At 37.8% G+C, this 25,016-nt stretch overlaps 1 protein-coding gene and 1 long non-coding RNA gene across 2 annotated transcripts in view; both read left to right on the top strand.

Moving 5' to 3' along the window:
* Positions 1–12,083, top strand: part of LOC141585391 (uncharacterized) — a 28,526-nt gene extending 16,443 nt beyond the window's left edge. The window contains exon 2 of the long non-coding RNA XR_012518825.1: positions 14–12,083. This is a non-coding gene — a long non-coding RNA (uncharacterized LOC141585391). The remainder of the gene's footprint in view (positions 1–13) is intronic.
* The window catches only part of RYBP (RING1 and YY1 binding protein), a 76,125-nt gene that overhangs the window by 17,567 nt on the left and 33,542 nt on the right, over positions 1–25,016 (top strand). The gene's annotated exons all lie outside the window — the stretch shown is intronic.

The following is a 25,016-nucleotide window of genomic DNA, read 5'->3' as shown; positions in this document are numbered from 1 at the left end:
TGAACCACTGAAGCGCATTTCTAAGAAGGGAATTATATTTTGGTACTCAGGATGGGAATGATGATAGTTTCAAAGATTTCTATTTTGGAAGAGGGATCTCAGTGCCTAGGATTTCTGAAAAATTTCACTGCACACAGTTTCTGCTACTTCAATTACGTTATGAATGAATGCTTTAATTATAAGATAGAACTTTATATATGTAAAGATGTATTTGCTAGGTTGAGATTTAAAACCGTGAGTTGCAATTAAAAAAAAAGATTCCCTGAAATTTATGGAACTGGACGATGTCTTTTCTTTCCTTCTTTATGTTTTTTAAAGACAGAGTCTTGCTCTGTTACCCAGGCTGGAATGCAGGGGCATGCTCATAGGCCACGACAGCCTTGAATTTCTGGGCTTAACTTATCTTTCCATCTCAGCATCCCAAATAGCTAGGACTACAGGCTTGTGCCACCAAGCATAATTTAGTTTGGTTAATTTAAAAAAAAATTTTTTTTGTAAACATTAAGTCTTGCTATGTTGCACAGGATGGTCTTGAACTCCTAGCCTCAAGAGATCCTTCTATGTTGGCCTCCAAGAGTGTTGAGATTACAGGAATGAGCCACCAACCCTGGCCAGAACTAGATTATGTTTGTGTCTTTTCCAGTTCTAAAATACTATGCTATGTCAGTTTGGGCAATTTATAATACAGTAAGAGGAGTCTTAAATTTTACAATGCCAAATTACTTGTGTAAAAATATATAGAGAAAATAATTTGTCATGTACTCTTGCCCAATGTGTTGTATAAATATTCATGCATTTTGTGACTTTTTTTTTGGGGTGGGGGGACAGAGTCTTGCTTTGTTGCCCAGGCTGGAGTGCAGTGGTGCAATCTCAGCTCATTGCAACCTCCACCTCCCAAGTTTAAGCCATTCTCCTGCCTCAGCCTCCTGATTAGCTGGGACTACAGGTGCCCGCCACCACACCTGGCTAATTTTTGTATTTTTCATAGAGTGGGGGTTTCGCCATGTTGGCCAGGCTGGTCTCAAATTCCTGACCTCAGGTAATCCAGCTGCCTCGACTTCCCAAAGTGCTGGGATTATAGACATGAACCACCATGACTGGGCACATTTTGTGACTTCTGAAGAGGAAAGTGTTATCTTAAAAGTTTTTTGGAGGCCAGGCGCGGTGGCTCACGCGGTCAAGAGATGGAAATCATCCTCGTCAACATGGTGAAACCCCGTCTCTACTAAAAATACAAAAAATTAGCTGGGCATGGTGGCGCGTGCCTGTAATCCCAGCTACTCGGGAGGCTGAGGCAGGAGAATTGCCTGAACCCAGGAGGCGGAGGTTGCGGTGAGCCGAGATCGCGCCATTGCACTCCAGCCTCGAGTAACAAGAGCGGAACTCCGTCTCAAAAAAAAAAACAAAAAAAGTTTTTTGGTAGTGTTATTTTATGTGTAGCTGAACTGTTAATTATTTAAGTTAAAATTAATGTTTTAATTTTGAAATCTTCATGTAGGGCTTAACAAATCCTTGCTGCATTCTAAGAAACTCAATGCACACTGACTAAAGATCAGATTCAGGACAGAACACCTGGTGTGGAAGCCTAGTGTTTTTAAGTATAAACAGGTGTACTGCAGCCTAGGGCTGTTCTTACTTAGACCTTGGTTATATTAATTAAAAGAATGACACTGATATATCTTTTTCTTGAGAAGTGTTTTTATTACTGAAATAGTGAATACTAAATGAAGCCCCAAGGCAAAGCTTGGTTCTAATAGAACAGGTGTGCATTGGGTGTTTTTCCTGCTTAACATTTATTGAAACCCATCCCTAGCATTCAGTCTGATACCAAATTCTGCTGACTTTATTTGTCCAGTATACCTGCTGTTACTACCTGAATTTAGGTTCTTATGTTTCATTTGTTATTTCAGTTCTTAATTACAAGCCTGTATTGCTCAGACCTGTACCATTGCAGTAGCCTTGAAACTGTTGTGTCAAGTCTAGTCTTTTGTGCTTTCTAGAAATATCTCTAGAAAGCACATAGATCATGTAGTGTGCTTAAAAACCTTGGGTACTGCCTCATTGTTCAAAGAGGTATATCCCTTATTTAGGTTTTTTTTTTTTTTCTTTTGAGGTCTTGCCCTTCTTAGCATGCCCTTTCTTGTCAAACTGTTCAGTGTTCCCTGAACATGTTCTTCTATGCCACTGTCCTGCCCTCTTGAAGACTTACCTCTTTGCTACCTGGTAAATGCCAGCTTCTGCTTCAAGACCCAGCTCATGTTAACTCTTTGGAGAAACCTCCCTTGATTCTTTTGTTTTTGTGGCAGGGTCTTGTTCCTTTGCCCAGACTGGAGTGCAGTGGCATGGTCAAAGCCCACTGCAGCCTCGGAACTTCTGGGCTTAGGCAGTCCTCCCACCTCAGCCTCCCAAGTAGCTGGGACTACAGGCATGTGGCATCACACCCAGCTAATTTTTTCTCTTCTTGAGAGATGGGGTTTCCCCATGTTGTCCAGGTTGGTCTTGATCTCCTGTGCTCAAATGATCCTCCCACCTTGACCTCCCAAAGTGCTGCGGTTACAGGCATGAGCCATTGCTGGGCCTCGATTTTTGTCTTTTGTGATCATTGAAGCACTTTGTGTTATGTATATGCCACACAATCATTTTGAACTGGAATTTCTTGTTTATATTTGCTACCCCGTATCTGCCCGTGTGAGGCCCTCAGGGCTAGAGACTAACCTGTTGTTGAATCTTCAGAGGCAAAGTCTTTTGCATACTTCAGATGTATTTAGAGTTCAGTCTATTCTTCTGCTCTTATTTATTATGTTTTCTTTTTAAAATAATTGTGTGATATATTGGTTAACTCCCTCTGCAAATGGGTTTATTTACTTAAAACCTTTGGGAAATACCTTGGAAATACTGCTACACTACTTTCTTTTTTCACTTCAGTTTTTAGTTTTACTCTTTGCATCATCTCTTACTGCTCTTAAGATGATTCCCTTGATTATGTGTCTATCTTTCAAGTTCATGCCTGCTTTTTTGCTCATAGCTGATAAAACAGTTGATTGCTAAATAGGATTCTTCTGAAGTAGTGTCTGTTTTAAAACAGTGATCCCTCTTAGGAGGGCTCCCATAGAATGCCTTCTGAAGTTATCTTCTGCTCTGTGCTCACTGGCTGAAAGTTTTAGAAACAGTGACTAGAGTGGTCTGTATTCAGAATACAGTATAAGAAAGCAAAGAGGTTAAAAATTGAGAAAATCGTGAAGTCCGTATTCTTCAAGAGATTTTGCAGCTGAATGGGACTCGGAATAGTTATAGTTCTCTTGGGCTAGAGAATTTTTTGAACTGATAAATAATTCACATACCAGAATATTCTCTCTTCTTTTTCAGGAGCCACCTCCTAGATAATCTTCCTCTTCAACTAGTGCTGTTTTATAAATGAAGCCTCTGAATTGTTCATTAGTATTTTCAGAACTCTTTGATCTAATACGTTTTATGAGAGAAGACATATTTCCTGATGAATTGGAGTGTTTTGATTAAAATGATTTTTTATGTTTTAATTTATTAGACATTTGTAAGCACTTAATTTTTGGGGCACAGTAAGTGTGGAGACTAATGCTGAACTACAAAGTTGGTTTCTTAATAGATGTTACATAGAAACTTCTGTAATCTTAGTACCTAGTTTAAAAACAATTTAAAATTAGAAAATGGTCTATACGGAAGTGAATAAATTAACTACAGAGTTACCAGATTGATCCCTAGATGGGAGGATTTTTGCTAATTTAGTATTAGATTTAATCCTAATGGTTAAATCAACTGATGGTAATGCCATGAATAAATTTGATCCTTTTGTGGTTTTGAAAGATGTAATTTCAGAATTAACTTTATTACCCTCATAATATGCTCAGAGAACATTGGTGGAAAGATAATGTGTTGTTTTCTTGGTGGCCAATATAATCTTTTAAAGGTACTTTTTAGTTCAGGTGTCTCTGGAAGTTTTTGTTCTCAGTTTAATGATCTTGTCAAGTTAAGTACCACCTAATCTATTCCTATTCCCCTTTCATTTATGCAGGCAGTAGAGGTTTTCTTTCTTTTTTTTTGGAGACAGAGTCTCTCTCTGTTGCCAGGCTGGAGTGCAGTAGCGCAGTCTCAGCTTACTGCAACCTCCGTCTCCCGGGTTCAAGTGATTCTCCTGCCTCAGCCTCCCAAGTAGCTGGGACTACTGGCACGTGCCACCACACCTAGCTAATTTTTGTATTTTTAGTAGAGATGGGGTTTCACAATGTTGGCCAGGATGGTCTCGATCTCTTGACCTTGTGATCTTCCCATCTCAGCCCCCCAAAGTGATAGGATTACAGGTGTGAACCACTGCACCTGGCCGAGAGTTTTATATTAAATAGTGCTTCAGGAATGAGAGATTTATTTGTAATTTCTGTTCAGCTATCTTGTCTATAAAGCAAAATTCATACTTACAGTAGTTTTTATTCTCTAACTTCTCAGTTAATAGGCAATGTGTTGAGTTGGAAAAACCCTGCAGACTAGCACAATGACAAATACACCTTGGATTTTTTTGTGTAGTTCTCTTGCCATTTTAACTTCTGTAATCTGCTGATGAATCAGACTTTAGAGGAAAGAGGTAAGAGCTGACCTTCTGACTTCCTCCATATAACTGAGTAAATCTGTCTGGATTGTAGATTTCATTTTTTTTTTCCTTGTTTTTTGAGACATCGTTTTACTCTTGTTGCTCAGGCTAGAGTGCAGTGGCACAATCTTGGCTCACCGCAGCCTCCTCCTCCGTGGTTCAAGTGATTCTCCTGCCTCAGCCTCCAAATAGCTGGGATTACAGTCATGTTCCACCATGCCTGGCCGATTTTGTATGTCTGATAGAGACAGGGTTTCTCCGTGTTGGTCAGGCTGCTCTCAAATTCCTGACCTTAAGTGATCTGCCTGCCTCAGCCTCCCAAAGTGCTGGGATGGCAGGCGTGTGCCACTGTGCCCATCTGTAGATTTCAGTTTTAAGAGAGTGATGTTTGTGGTGTTCTTGTGTTTATGTATTTGTTCCTCTAAGAAAGTAGGCTTTTTGACTGACGGCTTGTTCTTTAGAGTCAGAATATCTTTAGCGTGTAGATAAACTAAAATTCTTCACTAGTTCTGTGATGGAGGACATAATTTGACCTTCAGGTTAGCGAATATTTGCATTAAGTTGTACCATACTACTTTATTGTATTTGAATGAACACATTTTTTATTCTTGTCACAGGCTTTTTGGAATCAGAGGAAGCAAGGCTTGTTGGGTCTATGCTGCTTTACTGCAAAAGCAATGTGAGAGTGATGAATGCAGAGCAGTTAGTGTAGCAGCCAGTTCTCAGTTGTCTTATATGATTGGAAAGTTCCTCACTTAAGCATAATACTTTATTTTAATCATTAACCTTTTCCTTATTTTCTCCCTCAAAGACGTGCGTGCCACCCCTATCAAAAAAAAAAAAACACCAAAAAAACAAAAAAACCCTGCTTAAGCCCTATAATTAAACCGAAAAAGGGCTTCTGGCAAATCAAGTTGATTTACTTTTCTTTCTTTACCTCTGACCTTTCAAGATTCAGAGACTGAAAAGTAGTGAAACAAGTCACACTTTTACCTGTATCCTGCCCACAAAAACTTTCAGATGACATGAAGCAAGAAAGAACTAACTAGACAGTTGACTATTGAGTAAGCTCAGGCTTTCTTTCTTTCCCAGCTTGTGGTAGACAAGAATAACATTGGACTAGATACTGGTGTGAAGGTAAGAGTAGGATTATTGTTGGGAATATGGGAAATATATTCAAAATGTATGAAGCTGTATTCCACTGTAAATATGCTAGGTTGATGATCTTTTCCAGTTATCACGAAAACCACTTTATGCCTTGGTGAAATTGACAACGTGGGTTGTTTCTGAAGAGATGCATGTTATAATTTATGGAGTGTGCTCTGTGTGTGTGTGTGTGTGTGTGTGTGTGTGTAATGGTAATGATGGTATTCATACTGAATTTACTGCTAAAATGCTATAATCTATTGACAGTTAAAATTACCGAGGAATGAAGATATATAGCATTTTGAAAATACAAGTTAGTGGGAAAATACTTTGCTGCACAAAAATAGAATTTATTTGTTGTATTTCTATACCACATCATCAAATAATATGAAATAGATTTTATCTCCTGATAAAACTTGTCTGAAGCAAATGCTATAGACTAATGTGCAATTTTTGAATTATTTACTTTCTGTATTTAAGAAAATCTAACAAGTGTTATACTGCAACCAGTATAAAAAACAGCATTGCCATCCTCATTTAAAAATTTTCAGCTTTACTAAAGTATAATTGGCATGTAAGAAGCTTCACTTTTAAAATATCTGGGAATCCACCACCGTGAAGATAATTATCACATCTGTCACCCCTAAAAGATTTCTCCTCCCTGTTGGTAATTCCTCCTTCCTGCTCCTTTGTCACAGGCAGCCACTAATCTGCTTTCTGTCACTATAGATTAGTTTACATTTTCTTGAATTTTATATAAATGTAAAAATACTGTATGCATTTTTAATTTTTCTTTTTTGGTTTGGCTTCTTTCAGTCATGGTTATTTGAGATTAGTCCATGTTTATTTTTATTGCTGAATCGTATTCCATTGGGTGAATAGTCTGCAATTTGACTGTCCCTTCACCTGTTTGAGGGTCATTTGAGTTGTTTGCGGTTTCTTGCTCTTACAGATGAAGATGTTGTGTACATCCCTGAACAAGTCTTTGTGTAGACAGTGCTTCCACTTCTCTTGAATAAATACCTAGGAGTGGAATTACTGGATATTTTTAACTTTTTAAGAAACTAACAAGCCGATTCTCAAAGTGTGTATCACTTGAAATCCCACCAGCACTGTATGAACTCCAGTTTCTTCATATCCTTGCCAGCCTTGATATGGTCAGTCTGTTTAATTTTAGGCTGGTGGCAGGTGTTTAGCGGTAAGATAGCTCATTGTGGTTTTAACTTCTGTTTCCCTAATAACTAATGATGTTGAGCCTGTTCTTATGTGCTTATTTGCTACCTGTATTTTTATATTTATATACTTACTTATTTTGAAATGAGGTCTTGCTCTGTTGCCCAGGCTGGAGTGCTGTGGCCTAGTCTTGGCTTACTGCAACCCTTGCCTCCTGGGTTTAAGCTATTTTCCTACCTCAACCTCCTGAGTAGCTGGGACTACAGGCATGTGCCACCATGCCTGGCTAATTTTTGTGTTTTTAGTAGAGATAACGGTTTCACCATGTTGGCCAGGCTGGTCTTGAATTCCTGGCCTCAAGTGGTCCATCTGCCTTGGCCTCCCAAAGTGCTGGGGTTGCAGGTGTGAGCCACTGCGCCTGGTACTTCCTGTATATTTTTAAATGTCTTCATATTGTTGACTCATTTTTTCATTTGGTTGTTTGACATTACTGAGTTGTCCTTTATCTTAGATTCATGTATGTATTTTAAGGGTGTCTTTTGAAGAGCAGACTTAACTTTTGTTTGTAGTGTCATAGTCATTACCAAACCCAAGAACAGTAAGATTTTCTCATGGCTTTATCTTTAGAAGGTTTATAATGTTAACTCTAATACTAAGTACCTGGATCCATTTTGAGGTAATATTTGAATACATATTTGTAACGGCGAGGTCAGTTCATTTTTAAAAAAAAAAAATGACTAATTGTCCTGGCACTATTTATTGAAAAGATTTTCCTTTTCTTACTTAATTGCCTTGATATCTTTGAAAATCAATGGGCTGTAGATGCCTGTGTCTCTTTATTTTGTTTCATTGATCTTTCTTTACACCAATACTGTTAGTTAAATAATGTAGGTTTATAAGTCTTGAAAATTAGGGAGTATAAGACCTTCAGTTCTTTTTAGAGTTCTTTCGGTGGTTCTACATCCTTTGCATCTCCTTTAAAATGTTAGAATCAACTCGTCAATTTTGACATAAAAGGGATCCTAGAATTTTTATTAGGATGCATTGCATATATAGACACATTTGGGAAAAATTACCAATCCAAAATGTTGGACTCAGTATTCCAATCCATGAACTTAAGTATCTCTGCATTTATTTAGATCTTCCCTCAGCAGTGTTTTGTAGTTTTCAGTCTCATTTGTTAGATTTATCACTGAGTATTTTGTATTTTTGATGCTGTGTAAATATTACTATTAAAATACCAATTTCTGGTTGTTTGCAAGTATTTATATACATATTACATTTGTATATCTTGTTTCCTGTAACTTTGCTAAACTTAATAGATTCTAGGAACTTTTGTAGATTCTGTAGAATTTTCTCCATAGACAATTTTGTCTGTCAATTGAGACAGTTTTTACTTTCCTTCCAATGTGGAAGCCTTTTATTTCTTTTGCTTGCCTGTTGTGCTGGCTACAACTTCCAATACAGTGTTGAATAGAAGTTTTGAGCATGGACATTCTTATATTAGTAAGTGTCATGTTAGCTGTAGTAAACATTTAAATAGGTTTAGGGAATTTTTTTCTGTTTTAATTTGCTGAGAGGTTTTTCTTAGTCTTCGTCTTGCTCTGTGGCCCAGGCTGGAGTATAGTGGTGCAGTCACAGGTCACTGTGGCCTCAAACTCTGGGTTCAACCTGTCCTCCTGCCTCAGCCTCTTGAGGGCTGGGACCAATGCACTACTGTGCCTGGCTAATTTTTTTTGTTGGGGCCGGGGATGGTGGATAGAGATGGGATCTCACTATATTGACCAGGCTGGCCTGGGACTGGCCTTAGGCCATCGTCCCACCTTGCCTGGGCCTCCCAACATGTTAGGATTGCAGGCGGGAGCCATCGTGTCCAGCCCACTGAGCAAATTTTTATTAAGGAATAGAAGTTGGATTTTGTCAAATATCTTTTCCTCCTGCATTTAGTAAGACAGTCACACAGTTTACATAATGCTGGATTACATTGGTTGATTTTTAATTGTGGGAATCCTAGAGCAATTTGGCATTCCTGGGTTTAAATGTCTTTGTCATCACGTATTCTCATGATGAGTAATCCATGTTGGATTATTTTATTAAGAAAATTTGCGGGCCGGGCGTGGTGGCTCAAGCCTGTAATCCCAGCACTTTGGGAGGCCGAGGCGGGTGGATCACGAGGTCAAGAGATCGAGACCATCCTGGTCAACATGGTGAAACCCCGTCTCTACTAAAAATACAAAAAAAATTAGCTGGGCATGGTGGCGCGTGCCTGTAATCCCAGCTACTCAGGAGGCTGAGGCAGGAGAATTGCCTGAACCCAGGAGACGGAGGTTGCGGTGAGCCGAGATCACGCCATTGCATTCCAGCCTGGGTAACAAGAGTGAAACTCTGTCTCAAAAAAAAAAAAAAAAAAAAAAAAAAGAAAGAAAATTTGCATCTGTGGTCATGAAGGACATTGGTCTATACTTATTTTTGCCTTCTAGGATGTTTGTCTGGTTTTGGAGTCCCGCTAATGTGGTTCTCATAGAATGAGTTGGAAAATGTTCAGTGCCCTTTACTTTTTTGGAAGAATGTGTAGAATTGAAATTACTTTTTTCTTAAATGCTTGGTAGAATTTACTAGTCAAGCCATCTGAGCTAGGATTTTCTTTCTGGGGAGGTTTTATGACAGATTCAATTTATTTAAAATACGTAATAGTGTTGAGATTATTTATTGTTGAGTGACCTTTGGCAGTTTGTACCTTCCAAGGAACTTAGGAATTTGTTTTACTGAAGTAATGTTCTGAGATTTCCTTATCGTAGAATCTGTAGAGATGCCACTTTTCAGTTTTCTTTGGTAATTTGTCTGTTTTTTTGATGAGTCTGAGTTATCAAGATTTTATTGATCTCAACAAGCTGTGATTTCACTGCCTCTCTTTTTGTTTCTGTTTTGTATTTCATTGATTCCTCATCTGATCTTTACTATTTTCTTTCTTTTGTTTATGTTGAGTTTCATTTGCTCTTCTGTTTGTAATTTCTTAAGGTGTACACTTTCCTCCTTGATTTGAAACTTCTTGTTTTTTCAGCAATGGATGTTTGGCGCTAAAATTTTTTCTGTCAAGTTCTACTTTAGTTGTAACCCACAAATTCTGATACCTTTGTATTTTCATTTGCATTCAGTTTCAGATGCTCTTTAATTTTTCTTTTAATTTTTTAAAATCTCATGAGTTATTTAGAACTGTCAGTTGCTAGATCTCTGAGGATTTTCCAAATACCCTTCTGTTTTTGCTTTCTATTTAAGTGCTGTTCAGCTTTGTTACTTTGATGCATAAGCATTTAAAATTTTGTTTTGAATTGACCTCTTTTTCATTATGAAATAAACCCACTTTGTCCTTGATAATGGTATTGGCTCTGAAATGGATTTGCCCATTATTGATATAACTACTCCAGCTTTGTTTTGACTGTGTTAGCATGGCATCCTTTTACTGTATTTGTGTCTCTGTATTTGAAATGAGTTCCTTACAGGCAGTATGTAGTTGCGTTTTGTTTTTCTAATCAGATATCAGAATCTCTGCCTTTTAATTGTGATTAGTAGACCATTTATATTTAATGTGATTGTCGACATGATCAGTTTTAAATCCACCATCTTGCACATTTTCTGTTTTCCCACCCATTCTTTGTTTCCACTTTACCTTTGGCTTTAGTTATTTTTGTTTTGTTTTTTGGCTTTAGTTGTTTTTAAAAATATAATTTATGTTTTATTAACTTAATAGCTTTAATTCTAGTTATTTTATTTATTTATTTATTTATTTATTTAGAGACAAGCTCTTGCTATGTTTCTCAGGCTGAAGTGAAGTAGGGCCATCTCGGTTCACCGCAGCCCACTTCAGTGTCCTGAGTAGTAGGGACTACAGGCACATGCCACTACGCCTGGCTAATGTTTTTATTTTTTTTGTAGAGAAGGGATTTTGCCATGTTGCTCAGGCTAGTGTTTAACTCCCGAGCCAAACGATCCACCTGTGTTGACCTCCCAAACTACTGGGATTACAGGGATGTTCCACCGCTCCTGGTCAGTTATTTTAGTTGCTTTAGTATACTTCTTTAACTCAGTCAGTTTGCCCTTAAGGGATACATATCTTCACATATAGTCTAACACATTATCAAAGCTCCTTTTTTCCTTCTGGCCTTCTTGCTGCTATTGTAATACATTTACTTGTACATATGTTGTAACTCTCCCCACAGTGTTGTTATAATTTTTACTTAGTGTTTAAACATTTAAAAAATATAATAAAGGAAAATTTCTCACCTATTTACTATGTCTAGTGCTCTTCATTCCTTTGAATAGATCCACATTTTCATTTGGTAGTTTTTTTTTCCTACCTAAGGGACTTCGTTTAATATTTCTTATAGTGTAAGTCTGTGCTGATTACTTTTTAAAAAATATTGCAGTTTTAATTTTGCCACTTTTCTGGCAACAGCTTTATTAGGCTATAAGTCACATATTATACAGTTCATCCATTTAAAGTGTGCAGTTCATTGGCGGTTAGTGCATTCACAAAGTGTGAACCTTTGACATATTTTGTTACCCCACCACCCCAGTCGAGGAATCCTGTACCTTTTAGCTGTCACCCTCTAGCCTTCCCCAACTCCCAGCCCTAGGTTAGCCTTTAAAATAGTTCCTGTCTCTAAAGATTTCTTTTATCATAGAATGTTGTATAAATGGAATCATATAATATTTGGTCTTTTGTCACTCTTCTTTCAGTAGCATAGTTTTCAGGGTTCATTTATGTTGTAGTGTGTTTATCAGTACTTCATTGTTGCTTACAGCTGAATAATATTCCGTTATATAGACATGCCACATTTTCTTATCCACTCATCAGTTGATGGACATTTGTGTTCTACCTTTTGATTATTATTAATAATGTTATTATGAACATTTGTATACACACTTGTGTGGTTATATGTCCTCTTGGATATATACCTAGCAGTGAAATTGCTGAGTCAAACAAGAATTGCCTTTAACCTTTTGAGGAACTGCTGCTGTATTCCAAAGTAGCTATAGCATTTTACATTCCCACCAAAAGTGGTTTCCCATTTCTTGCCCTTGTTTCAAAACATATTTTCAATGTGTATAAAATTTCTAGTTTCAGTTTATCTTTTTTTTTTTTTTTTTAAGACAAGAGTCTCACTCTGTCACCTAGGCTGGAGTTCAGAGGGGCGATCTTGGCTCACTGCAACCTCCACCTCCTGGGATCAAGTGATTCTTGTGCCTCAGTGAGTAGCTGGGACTACAGGCATGTACCACCATGTCCGGCTGATTTTTGTATTTTTAGTAGAGACGGTGTTTCACCATGTTGGCTAGGCTGATCTTGAACCCCTGACCTCAAGTGATCTGCCTGTCTCTCAAAGTGCTGGGATTACAGGCATGAGCCACAGTCCCTGGCCAGTGTTTGATTATCACTCTAATCTTTGTTCTTTAAAATGTGTCTTGATTTCTCTGACTTAAGATTTCACTTAATCACTGTTTCTGTTTTTTTTTTTTTTAAGCATTTTGATTATAATGGGCCTTGGTATCATTTTCTTCATGTTTCTTGGGCTTGAGGTTTGCTGAGCAGCATTTTGCCTTCTTATTTAAAGCTTATATCCTGTTGGAAAATATATGGAATTTTATAAAATGAGAATGTTAAATCCTCATTCACACTGAGAAATACGCCATTGCCTGTCTGGCCAAGAAGAGCTAGAATCCTTTAGATGGCTCTTGGTTGCTACTATACCTTTCTCCTTGGAAAAATTTCTTTAAGAAAGGCCTTAGAGATATTGTCCAACCGTTAAGTAAAATCAAGTGATTGGCATAAGGTTATGGGGCAGATTAATAGTAATACAGCCTGCACTGACTCCTGGCCAAGCCTTGGGTCTCCCTATCAAATTGTACCACCTCTGACAAACCAAGTACTAGGAATATGACCAGGGATACAACTCTGGACCCTGTGAGTGTGACTGTTGCTGTGCTCTGTATTTTAGATTCCTTTATACGTCTAAGAAAGAGAAAGAAATGGTATGCCTTATTCCCCTTACTTTCTCCCCCTATCCATCTTTCCCTGTCCTTTAAAACTGTGTATTTCATAATGAAATAAAAATGATTTCAATTTCCAACTCTTTCATTTCTTCATACAGACACTTCCATGAACAATGATAACTATCTTAGACTTCCAGTTAGGTTACTTTAGGAAGTCTGTGATTTGGGTTGGCTCGCTATTCTCAAACAGCCGTTAGCTTGACCAACTTTTTTATCTGGTACAATGGGCTTTGGGGGAACTTAGTTTGTCTTGACATATGTTTCTGTTCTTCTGCCCACCTAATTTCCTCCTAGCAGGAAGTATGTATGAGTGTGGGTTGGTGATTTTAAGTTACCATCTGTATCACATCCATAGTACTTCCTTTTCCTTTGTAAGATTTCCTTTGTTATTAGAATCCTCTCATATTGGTTATTCGATGTTCTTTGTAGATAATTGTGGAATACCTGGAGGATTTTGGCTGAAGTGGAATGCTTTACCTGTCTTTATCCTTTTTGAAGCTTATCTGATTGGCTGTACATTCCCATGCATTAGAAACAGATTGTTTAGTAATATGGAACACCCAGCTACCTTGTCTCGCAGAATTCAGGAAGTACGTCTATGTTCCTGAAGTATCTTCCAGAGTTCGGGAGGAATTTGCTAATGGAAAACTAAAATGTTATAATTGTGAGAAATCTTTTTTAAAGTCAAATGTGTTGAGTAAAAGTAACCCTTTTTGGCGTATAGGCTCTGTGAATTTTGAGGAATTTAAGTCGTATGATGACAATCAAGAAAAAAGAATGTGTTTCTCTAATCTCAGAAAGCACCATTTAGCAGTGTCTGAATTCTGATTACTGTGCATCCTCCTCAGTACTTTGGTATTTCCAGATTGTTGTTTTTGTTTTTAAAACAGCCATTATTGTAGGTATGTAGTGGTAACTCATTGTAGTTGTAATTTTCATTTCCCTGATGACTAGTAATAACCATTGTTTCATGTCCTTATGTGAGTCATCTATATATTTCTTCGATGATGTGAATTCAGATTTCTTGCCACAATGTCTAGATTGTGTTGCTTTCTTATTACTGAGTTTCTAGAGTTTTCTGTATATTCTGAATAATTGTTTTTATTTAGGTATTTGTTTTGTAAATATTTTTACACAGTCTGTGACTTTCTGTTCCATTTTCTTTTGATTTGACTTTCCATTTTCTTAATGATGTCTTTTGAAGAGCAGAAATGTTTAATTTTTATGAAATCCAGTATATCAATTTATTAAATCCAGTATATCAATTTTTCTCCTTTATGGCTTGTGCTTTTCGTTTGAGTTATTCTATACGGAGACAGATATGGACCAAGGTTCTTAATTTTGATGAATGGTATCCCATTTTTTTCTGTACCATTCGTTGAAAGACTCTCTTATCCACTGAATTAGATGGCATATTTGTAAAAAACCTGATTACTGTTAATATATATGTGTGAGTTTATTTCTGGACTCTCTGTTTTGTTCCACTGACTCTGTCTGACCTTTTACCAATATCATGCTGTCTTAAAAATTGTAAGTAGGTAAATCATGAAATCAGGTAGCATCAGCCCTTCAGTTTGGTTTGTTTTCCTGAAATTGTTTTAACTGTTTAGGTGTTTTCTTTTTCCATGTAAATTTTAGAGTCAGCTTGTCAGTTTCTTCGAAACTTGGTGGAATTTTGACAAGATTATATTGAATGTGTAGATCAATACTGTTCAATAGAATTATCTGTAATGATGGAAATGTTCTGTATCTACACTGTCCAGTGTGTGGTAGTCATTAGCCGTATATGACTATTGATTACATAAAATGTTGCTTATAAAGTTGGAGAAATGCATTTAAGGTTTGTTTTATTTTAATTTATTTAAATTCAAATATAGTCACAGGTCACTAGTGGCTATTGTATAACATAGATAGCATAACATAGATTATTTTGGGCACAATTATAGATTATTTTGACTTCTTAAAGTCAATATCAAGTCTTAAAGCCCACAAATGTGCTATATCTCCCTATAGCGTCCAGAAATTTGAGATTGCAGCGTATGTAACATCTTATAATACATATTTTGTTAAATTTATCCTGGAGTATTTCGTGTTTTTTGAATGTTATTGTAAGTGATATTTTTCCTTCTTTAATCTTTTCATTGTTGATTGCTAGTATGCAGAAATAAAAATGATTTTTGTATATTGACTTTGCATCCTCTGCCTTGCTTAGCTTCACTTACTTTATTCTAGTAATTTTTTGTAAGTTCTTTGGGATTTTCTGCATAGACAGTCATGTAAACTGTCAGTAAAGAAAGTTTTATTTTTTTCTTTTTAGTGTATATGTGTTTTATGTATTTATTTCTTTTAGTGCATAGGTTAGGATCACCAGCTAGCTTTGATCAAAAAGTCTTAGTTCATTGAGTTTTCAAAATTACTATGAAGACCAGGCGCGGTGGCTCAAGCCTGTAATCCCAGCACTTTGGGAGGCCGAGGCAGGTGGATCACGAGGTCAAGAGATCGAGACCATCCTGGTCAACAAGGTGAAACCCCGTCTCTACTAAAAATACAAAAAATTAGCTGGGCATGGTTGTGCGTGCCTGTAATCCCAGCTACTCAGGAGGCTGAGACAGGAGAATGGCCTGAACCCAGGAGGCGGAGGTTGCAGTGAGCCGAGATGGTGCCATTGCACTCCAGCCTGGGTAACAAAAGCGAAACTCCGTCTCAAAAAAAAAAAAAAAATTACTGTGAAGGATACTGGATTTTAATGCTTTGATTGCATTTATTGAGATGATCATATGGGTTTTCTTTAATTTGTTGACATGGTGAATTACTAATTTTTCAAGTATTGAACCATCTTTGCATTCATTATATAAGACCTGCTTGGTCATCATATTTTTTTTATATATATTGCTGGGTTCAATTTACTAGTAAATTGGAGCCATGTTCTTGAGAGAGATTGATCGTTATGATCTGTGTTATCTGTATTATCTTTGTCTAGTTCTGATGTTCTGGTAATGCTTGTAACATTGAGGTGAGAAATGTGTCTTGTCCACCTGCTCAGCCCCAAACGCATATATACATTGTGTAGGATTCTTTCTTAAAAAGAAAGTTTACCTTGGGAAGAGGGAGGGCTGTTTTGTTTGGTTTAATTGTTGAAAGTTTTGAAGCATATACTAGTTACTTTTTTATTTTTATTTTTATTTTTTGAGACAAAATCTCACTCTGTCTCCTAGGCTGGAGTACAGTGGTGTGATCATGGCTCCTTGCAGCTTGACCTCCAAGGCTCAGGTGATCCTCCCACCTTAGCCTCCCAAGTAGCTGGGACCATAGCTATGTGCTACTGTGCCTGGCATATTTTTAAGAAAAGTTTCTTCTAGAGGCGGAGTCTCCCTGTGTTGTCAAGGCTGGTCTCAAACTCCTGGGCTCAAAAGATCCTCCCTCATAGGCCTTCGAAAGAGCTGGGATTATAGATGTGAGTCACTGTGCTCAGCCTAGTTTAATAGATATAAATCGATCTGTTTATTCCTTTATGTTACCTGGTTATTCCTTCTTGAGACAGAGTCTTGCTCTGTCGCCCAGGCTGGAGAGCAGTGGTGTGATCATACCTCATTGAGTGCGACCTCCAACTCCAAGTCTCAAGCGCTCCTCTCATCTTGGCCTCCTGAGTAGCTGGGACCAAAGACACAGTGTGTCACATCCAGTTAATTTTTGTGTTTTTTGTAGAGATGGGGTTTTGCCATGCATGTTTCCCAGACTGGTCTTGAACTCCTGGGCTCAAGCAGTCCACCAGCTTTGGCCTTCCAAAGTGCTAGGATTACAGGCGTTGAGCCACCACGCCCAGCCTAATTTTTATTTTGTTTTATTTTTTAGTGTAGATGAGATCTCACTATTGCCCACGCTGGTCTCAGACTCCTGGGTTCAGGCAATCCTGCTGCAGCCTCTCAAATACTTGTTCTTCAGTGAACTTTGGCAGTTTGGAATAATTAGAGATCACATTGCATTTAAGCTGTCAACCTTAATATGAATAGAATTGTTCATATTTCTCCTTTATTATCCTTTTAATTTTTGTAAGACTTTACATGGTGTTTCCTCTTTTGTTCCCAATACAGAGAATGTTTATCTGTTTTTTTTTTTGTTTGTTTGATATGCTACCCCTTTCGAAACCTAAGAAAAAACCATAATGCTTCAAATGAATAGAAAAGCGTTCAGAATGATATACCCATATATGCTCACCTCCTAATAATTGCTTTAGTTTTAACTAGAATTTTAGCATTGCTTTAAAAGAGCAAATGCCTCTTCTCTTCATCTCCCTTAGTGCCTTTTCTAACCACTGTCACTGAGGTAGGTATGCAGCATTCCTATGCATATTTTCCTATTTTCAGTTTATGTTTGTATCAGTCCATCATCAATCTATACCTTTTTCGTTTGGACTATTCACTTAAATGTTGTACATATCCTTTTGGATCTTGTTTTTTCCACTCAGCATTGTTAGAGATACTAGCATGTTGACACTACAGTGTGTGTGTACTGTGTTAGAAATTAGATTCTAAACACGTCTTAAATGGGACACTGCTGCTATCTTCTTTTTATCCTACATGCAGTTTATATTTGAAAACAACCCATTATCTGTTGGCAAATAATAAGATGTAAAAATATTTTTAAGTTGTATTACTGGATTATAGGTTTTATTGCCGTATAATTTACGTACCATACACATTGCCCATCAAACAGTTGAATGACTTTTAGTGAATTTATAGTTGTACAACCATTACCACAGGTGCGTTTTAAAACATGTATATCATTCCCAAAAAGTTACCTCATGCCTGTTTGCAGTCAGTCCTTTCTCCTCAGGCAACCGTTTATCTACTTTTCATAAAAACTTCATAGAAATATTAGGTTAGCAGAATCATACACTATATAGTCTTTTGTTTATGTCTGGCTTCTTTCGCTTAGTATAATGATTTGAGGTTTGCCTTGTTTGTTACATCATCAGTACTTAAATCCTTTTTATTGCTGTGTAGTATTCCATTGCGTAGATAAACCACATGTAGCTGGAAACGTAACTAGTGAGCTCTATAAGCTAGTTGGTGGGCATTAAATGTGCTTGCCGTTTAGTGCTGTTGTGAATAATGCTGCTATAAGCATCTCTGTAGCAGTCTTGGTGTGCACATAGGTATTTTTTTTCTTGAGTGGATATGTGGGAGAAGATTGCAGAGTTGTATAGTAACGAGGTGTTTTAACTTTTAAAGAAACTGCAATGCTGTTTTCCAAAGTGGTAATTTTATATTACCACCAACATATGAGGGTTCCACTTTCTCCATGTTGTCACCAACACTTTGTATTTTTTTACTTATAGCCTTTTGAGTTGGTATATTGTGAAACCTCATTGTGATTTTTTTTTTAAAAATTTGCATCTTTCAAATGACTAATGATTTTAGCACCATTTCTTGTCATTGGCCAAGTGTCATCTATTCATGTTTGACCAATTTTAAATATTGGGTTCTCTGTCTTGTTTACTGAGTTATAAACAGTTGAGGAATGAGCTTCACCAGATACCAGATACACTAGTGCCTTGATTTTGGACTTCCAAGGCTCCAAACTGAGCAGTCAATTTCTATTATTTATAAATTACCCAGTATCAGGCATTTTGTTACAGCATCCTGAATGGACTAAGAGTTCAGTTTATAGTATATTTTTATAGACGTCTATTTTTCGAGAAGGTAATTTTATCAGTGAAACAAGCTGGTTTCTGAAACCATGTTGGGATGCTGCCTTGATTCTTGGTTTTTTTTTTTTTTTTTTTTTTTTTTTTTTTTGAGACAGAGTGTTGCTCTTTTTACCCAGGCTGGAGTGCAATGGCGCGATCTCGGCTCACCGCAACCTCTGCCTTCTGGGTTCAAGCAATTCTCCTGCCTCAGCCTCCTGAGTAGCTGGGACTACAGGCACGCGCCACCATGCCCAGCTAATTTTTTGTATTTTTAGTAGAGACGGGGTTTCACCATGTTGACCAGGATGGTCTCGATCTCTCGACCTCGTGATCCACCCGCCTCGGCCTCCCAAAGTGCTGGGATTACAGGCTTGAGCCACCGCGCCCGGCCGATTCTTGGTTTTTAGTTTTCTTATCTCAAAACAAAAAAACTATTTACTGTATCTGTATTTCTATTCTGAACCTTCTGGATATGTATGTTAGTCCGCTAGTCTCTCCCCATCTCTGCCCCCGCCCCATTAGTGGGAGATACATTTCAAGACCTCCCGGTAGATGCCTGAAACTGGATAGAACCGATCCCTAGATAAACCGTGTTTTTTCCTATGTGTACATTCCTATGATAAAGTTTAATTATACATTAAGTAGAGCTAAGAGATTAACAGAAATAAACTCATTACTCTTGCATTTTGGGTCATGATTAAGTCGAATGAGGTGACTGAACACAAGACTGATACTACCTTAGTCGAACTGAGGTGGCTGTTGAAAGGCAGATGGTGTCTACAACGTGGCTACTTTAAAGGGGTGATTCATGTCTCTTGTGGGACAGAGTGGAACAGTGAAGGATTTTATCATGCTGTTGAGAACAGCATGCAACTCAAAACTTAACAATTGTTTATTTCTGGAATTTTCCATTTTAATATTTTTGGACCACTGTTAAAGTCTCAGATAAAAGGAGATTACTGTACTATAAATCTGTGAAAAGTTTTCATTGTATTACTTTGTAGTAAAAAGCAATAACTATTCTCAGCCTAGGCCTACTCAGGTCGTTTTCTCGAAGAACAAGTAATTAAGACAGACTAAGTAATTAGTTTACAAAACATAGAAATTTATTTGTCACAGTTCTGAAGACTGAGAAGTCCGGTGCCAGCAGATTGTGTCTGGTGAGGGGTGCTCTCACTGCCAGCCTTGTTTCTGTGTTCTCACGTGGCGGAAGGGCAGAAAGGCCTTGCTAGTTCCCTCTAGCCCCTCTTCTTATTTTATTTTTTGTGGAGTTATCATCTCCCTGTGTTACCAGGCTACTCTTGAATTCATGGCCTCATGTGATCCTCCCACCTCTGGCCTTTTCCAGAGTGCTGGGATTACAGTGTGTCCGGCCCCCCGGTGCTTTTATAAGGCGCTGATCCCATCCACAGGGCACAGCCAGAATGGCCAAATCGCCTCTTCAAGGTCCTACCGCTTAATGCTATCACCTCAGATGGTGTTGCATTGGGATTTTCAGTGTGAATTATGGAGCATACATTTTTCCAATTCATATGTATTTTTTGCCTACAAAAGATACAGATTTTTCTTGATTAAAAAGTAAAATTGACCTCCCTAAACCGGTGGTAAGATGGGAAAAAGTTAATAGGGATTTCATGTTGGTGCTTTACTGAGAAGCTTCTTAAATGAGAACTCCGTGAGGGAGTGAGTGAGTGACTTGGAGTGTCACTGGAGTAACATGTAAGCCCTGGTGCAAGATTATTCCCATCAGAAAATTAGCTGTGCCTTTTTGGAAGGTATCTTTTATTTTGTATTTCATGCAGTTAGATGGAGATTCATCCAGCGGATGAAGCACCTGCATCATGCAGACATTAAACTTAACACAGTATTTTTTTCCATCATAGTTGATGCACAGAAGTGCTAATCTGGAAAATAAGAATAGTGTTTTAATAAGCATGGCATAATCTTTAAAACATACATTATCTTGGAGCTTGCCTGAAATGGATTTCGCGTGTTTTCAAGTCTTCTCTGGTGATGATGGGTCCTATTGAGTTAACCATAGGCTTTTGGTTAGTCTCCAGTTAGTTAGCAAGAGCTGCATGTAGCTATATAGGTAGTCAGATTTTGTCTTCTTACCAAACATAATCTAGTAAACTGAATGGATCGTCCAGGCTGAATGGGATGTTTTCCACAGTTACAAACCAGGAAGCATGTTTTGCAGGCTGTTGAAGAAATGTGGGTAACAGGTGACTGGACTTGACTTCGTTCTTTAGTTTTTTTTTCCTAGGCATGACAGGTCTTGGCCCTATTAGCTACACTTCCACTGTATGGTTTAATTAGGTTTTCCTTATAAGATTCAGCACTAACGATGCATTTTACTTTTCTGTTTGTGAAGAGCATTCTCTGACACATTAGCGTCTTTGGGAGTGGGGAGGGAGGGCATGTGGGGAAGGAATGCTGATACGATTGGGAGACTTGTGCTACTACCTCAGCTCTAGGCTGCTCTACTTCACGTGGGCATAATGTGTGTAAAAAAGGTAAACCTGCTAACAAATAATGGACTCTCCTTTGGTGCAGTATAAACGTAGTATCTCTTGTCTCTTATTTTCATCGTTAGTCTAGCTGCAAAAGAGGATTGTTTGGAACTCTTCTGAATCTTTCAGGACTGATAAGAAAAAATCAGCTTAGCTCTTAGCACATCGCAGTTACTTGTCACCCATGAAATGGCTTCATGGGATATGGTGGATCCTTGTTTTTTTTAAACATTAGTTAAACATTGAGATGGCTTCTTGTAACAGATTTATAAATTGGCTGAATCATCTTTAATTTTTGCTATTTGTTGGTTTAGAATTTGCCCTCTAGGCTAAAGCTGATTTCTCATTCTCCTTGTATGTAAAATGTCCTTTGTGTTTTGAGATGTCTACATGGTTTATAATATACTTTAAAATTTCTAAATAGCTTACAGTAAAAGATAAGTAATTATCTGATAAGGCTTAACAGTTCAATTATTTGCATATTTGTATAGATTGTGGAAAATAATGTACCTTATTGCTTTCCCCCCCTGTCCTCTGAGAGGAAAATGTAACCACAGTGAAAGTTCCTTACTGTTGACTAGCTTTCAGATAAGAGCATAGACCTGAGGTAGAGTTCTGTGTGTTCTATGTGTTCAGTATTTAGGTAACTGCAAAGAGTTCTTATACCCATCAGCCTTTCTTAACCGGCTCTGAGAGAATTAAGCCCTCTTGCTCCAAGACTTTCATTGTAGACAGTTACCTTTTCCCCTGTGCATTCAGAATAGTACTGGTTGTAATAGATACTTGGGAGAATTGAGAAAATAATCACTCAGATCATTTTTGGGGGGTGTTTTGTGGTTCAGACTGAGAAAGGCTATGGACCTAGAGAGTACACTCTGATATAATTATTTCTCATTCAGATTTACAAATGCCAAACAAAACTGGCACAGAGTTGTTCTTAGTACTTTGAGACATCACTTGGTATATATTTTTGGCTTTCAGTAACCCAAATACTTAGTGAACTACCTGTAATCTTTTCTTTCACAGATGACAATATGCTTTGGCTGCCCAAATTATTTGGAATTCCTGTATTTTTTTATTTTTGTCTCATCTTACATAGGTTTTCTTCTCTGTTAGAGATGTTCCTTTTGTTCACCTAATTCACTGAACTTGAAGAGTTAACTTCCTTTGTGAAGCCCTTAGTCATCTGCCAGCACAAGGTTGGTATTCCGTCTTCTGTGCTGCAGTACCTACCCTTAAAATCATTATCTTTCACATTTAAAAATAATATTTTACAGAATCCCCTCACCATTCCTGTCTCTCTGGAGATAGGAATCCCTGGAGGGCAGGTACTGTTAGGTTTGTCAACACCAAATGTATGTTGGTTGAATGTTGAGTGAGTTGTTAATACCCTTTTGCTATAGAAGACAGGCATTTTACAGTAAGGTTTTGCAGTATTAACAATGGCACTGGCCAAGCCCAGTGGCTCACGCCTAGCACTTTGGGAGAACAAAGCAGGCAGATCACCTGAGGTCAGGAGTTCAAGCCTGGCCAACATGTCGGTGGAATCCCGTCTCTACTAAAAATACAAAAAAATTAGCTGGGTGTCGTGTCCGGCGCCTGTAGTTACAGCTACTTGGGAGCCTGAGGCTGGAGAATCGCTCAAACCTGGGAGGCAGAGGTTGCAGTGAGCCAAGATCACACCACTGCTCTCCAGCCTGGGTGACAGAGCAACACTTTGTCTCAAAAATAAAAAAAAAAAATTCAGAACAAAACATTCAATGGCAGTATATATCTGGACACCAAATGGAACACATTGGCCTATGTGGAGACAAATACAATCATGGCTTTATTAAAATACCACGCTCAGCCCAGCTGAACCCATAACCATAGCCTGACTGGGGCATAAGAACATTAAAGCACATTCTGTGTGATGTAAAACCATAATACTTCAAATACAGGTATATAATTAATTGCAGAGAATGAGGCAGCATGGTATTTGATAGATTAGACAGACAGACAGGGCTTCAAAGGAGGTATGTACCCAGAAGACCTAGATGAGATTGCCTACGTTGTCACTACCTAATATCTTGAGAAAGATCACCACCATCTCTGGGCTTCTCATATCATTTTCTTATTTGTGAAATTGTTTTGAGATAATTTCTTGAATATATAAGCAAGTGTATTGAAATTGAGAAAGCAACAAAGTAGACATGTGAACTGTAGTGAAACCTAACAAATTCTAAGTTTGGATTGTTGAGAGGTTTCTGTCACTTCTCTTGTCAGTCAGAGAGACTAAATATATATAGTCTGCCATATAGTGGATATTCAGTAAATGTTTGTTGAACCAATGAAAGAAGTGAAATTCTAAGATACAATTAACAAGATTATTGATTGGGTTGAATTGGGGCTAGGTTGAATTGGGGCTCAAAAAGAGTAGTCTAGGCAAAAGGTGCCTCTGGAGAATGTCTAGAAGTGCCAGTACTACATAGGAACGGATTGCAAAGCTAATTAAAACCTTAACTACGACCTGTAGTGCATTGCGGGAACCCAAGCTGATACTTCCAAGGATACTGTACTTTGATCTGATGCAGAAGGTGGGATACCTACCATTTACTGAATGACCATTATATGCCAGACCAAGTACAAGTCACCTTATAGATGATGTTTATCTTTACAGCAGCTGAAGACACCTATTTTTACCCCCATTTAAAAGATGAGGATAGAAATAAGCCATCCAGAAAATATATAGAAAGTAGTATGTACAGTAACTTAAGTTGCAGAGGAAGGAGTTAGTTACATGGAAGTGGGGGTGGGGAGGAAAGAGGGAGGGATGCTAGTTGTGTTATTGTGAGTGTTGCCCTTCACACTGGATCTCTCAGACTTTGTTCTCAAAGGTGAAGCTGGTTTTCTTTCTTTTGGAAACAGTTACTTGTTTTTAACTATGTACTGAACTTTTAAGTTTGTTCTGTTATGTTGAACATTGGTCATACTGTGAGGAAGGATCACAGTTGGTAATGCGTGTTAACTATTTTTAAAAGATCAACTGATGAATGAGTGGTGGCAGTGTATTGTGAAAGTTCTGAATTTGTGGAGGAAAATAACAATTACATTCTCTTGAAAGTAAAACTAAGAATGCTGCAGTAATTTAACTTCCCATGTCGATGAGTAATTTAACCATATTAACCACCCAAAGAAATGATGAAAAGAAAACTTTTATCATTCAAATATTTGGCTGTACACATTATATCTGTTGTTTTACATTTCAAAGCTACCTTTCTTGGACATTTTTTTTCTCTCACACTTCTTTACCTTCTATAGAACAGATGGAGCGAGTCACTTCACTTAAGTTTTTAATGCCTACCTGCCAACCTTCTTCATAATTACATTTACTTCTGAAATGCCTTACAGCATCTTGTCGTCTTCCTCCCAGAGATTTAAATCAGGTAGATTCTTATATCAAGAAGTGTTCAGCTTCGTCTATAGAAAGTCATGATTTATTACAACATACTGCTATAACTGCTTGGCCAGTTCATCCACTGTGAGTCCACTGACTGTACTCTCTAGTGTACATCTATCTACATTTTGTGTTGATATAACAGAATACCTGAGAGTGGGTGATATAAAGAAAGTAATTTTACTTGACTCCTGGTTCTGAGGTTTCAGAGTCCAACATCGGGTAGCCCCCTTTGGGTGAGGGTCTTGTGCTCCATCAGCTCAAGGCAGAAAATGGAAGGAAGCCAGCATGTGCAAAGAGAAGGAACAACCCACTCTTTGAGTAATGAATCCAGTCCCATGAGAGCAAGAACTCACTCCTGCAAGATGACATAGTTTGTTAGTTTGTTTG

The sequence above is a fragment of the Saimiri boliviensis genome, chromosome 8 (assembly GCF_048565385.1).
Source record: "Saimiri boliviensis isolate mSaiBol1 chromosome 8, mSaiBol1.pri, whole genome shotgun sequence".
In the NCBI taxonomy this organism is placed as follows: Eukaryota; Metazoa; Chordata; class Mammalia; order Primates; family Cebidae; genus Saimiri; species Saimiri boliviensis.
Note: the sequence above shows the minus strand (reverse complement) of the source record. Positions and strands in the feature narration are given on the sequence as shown.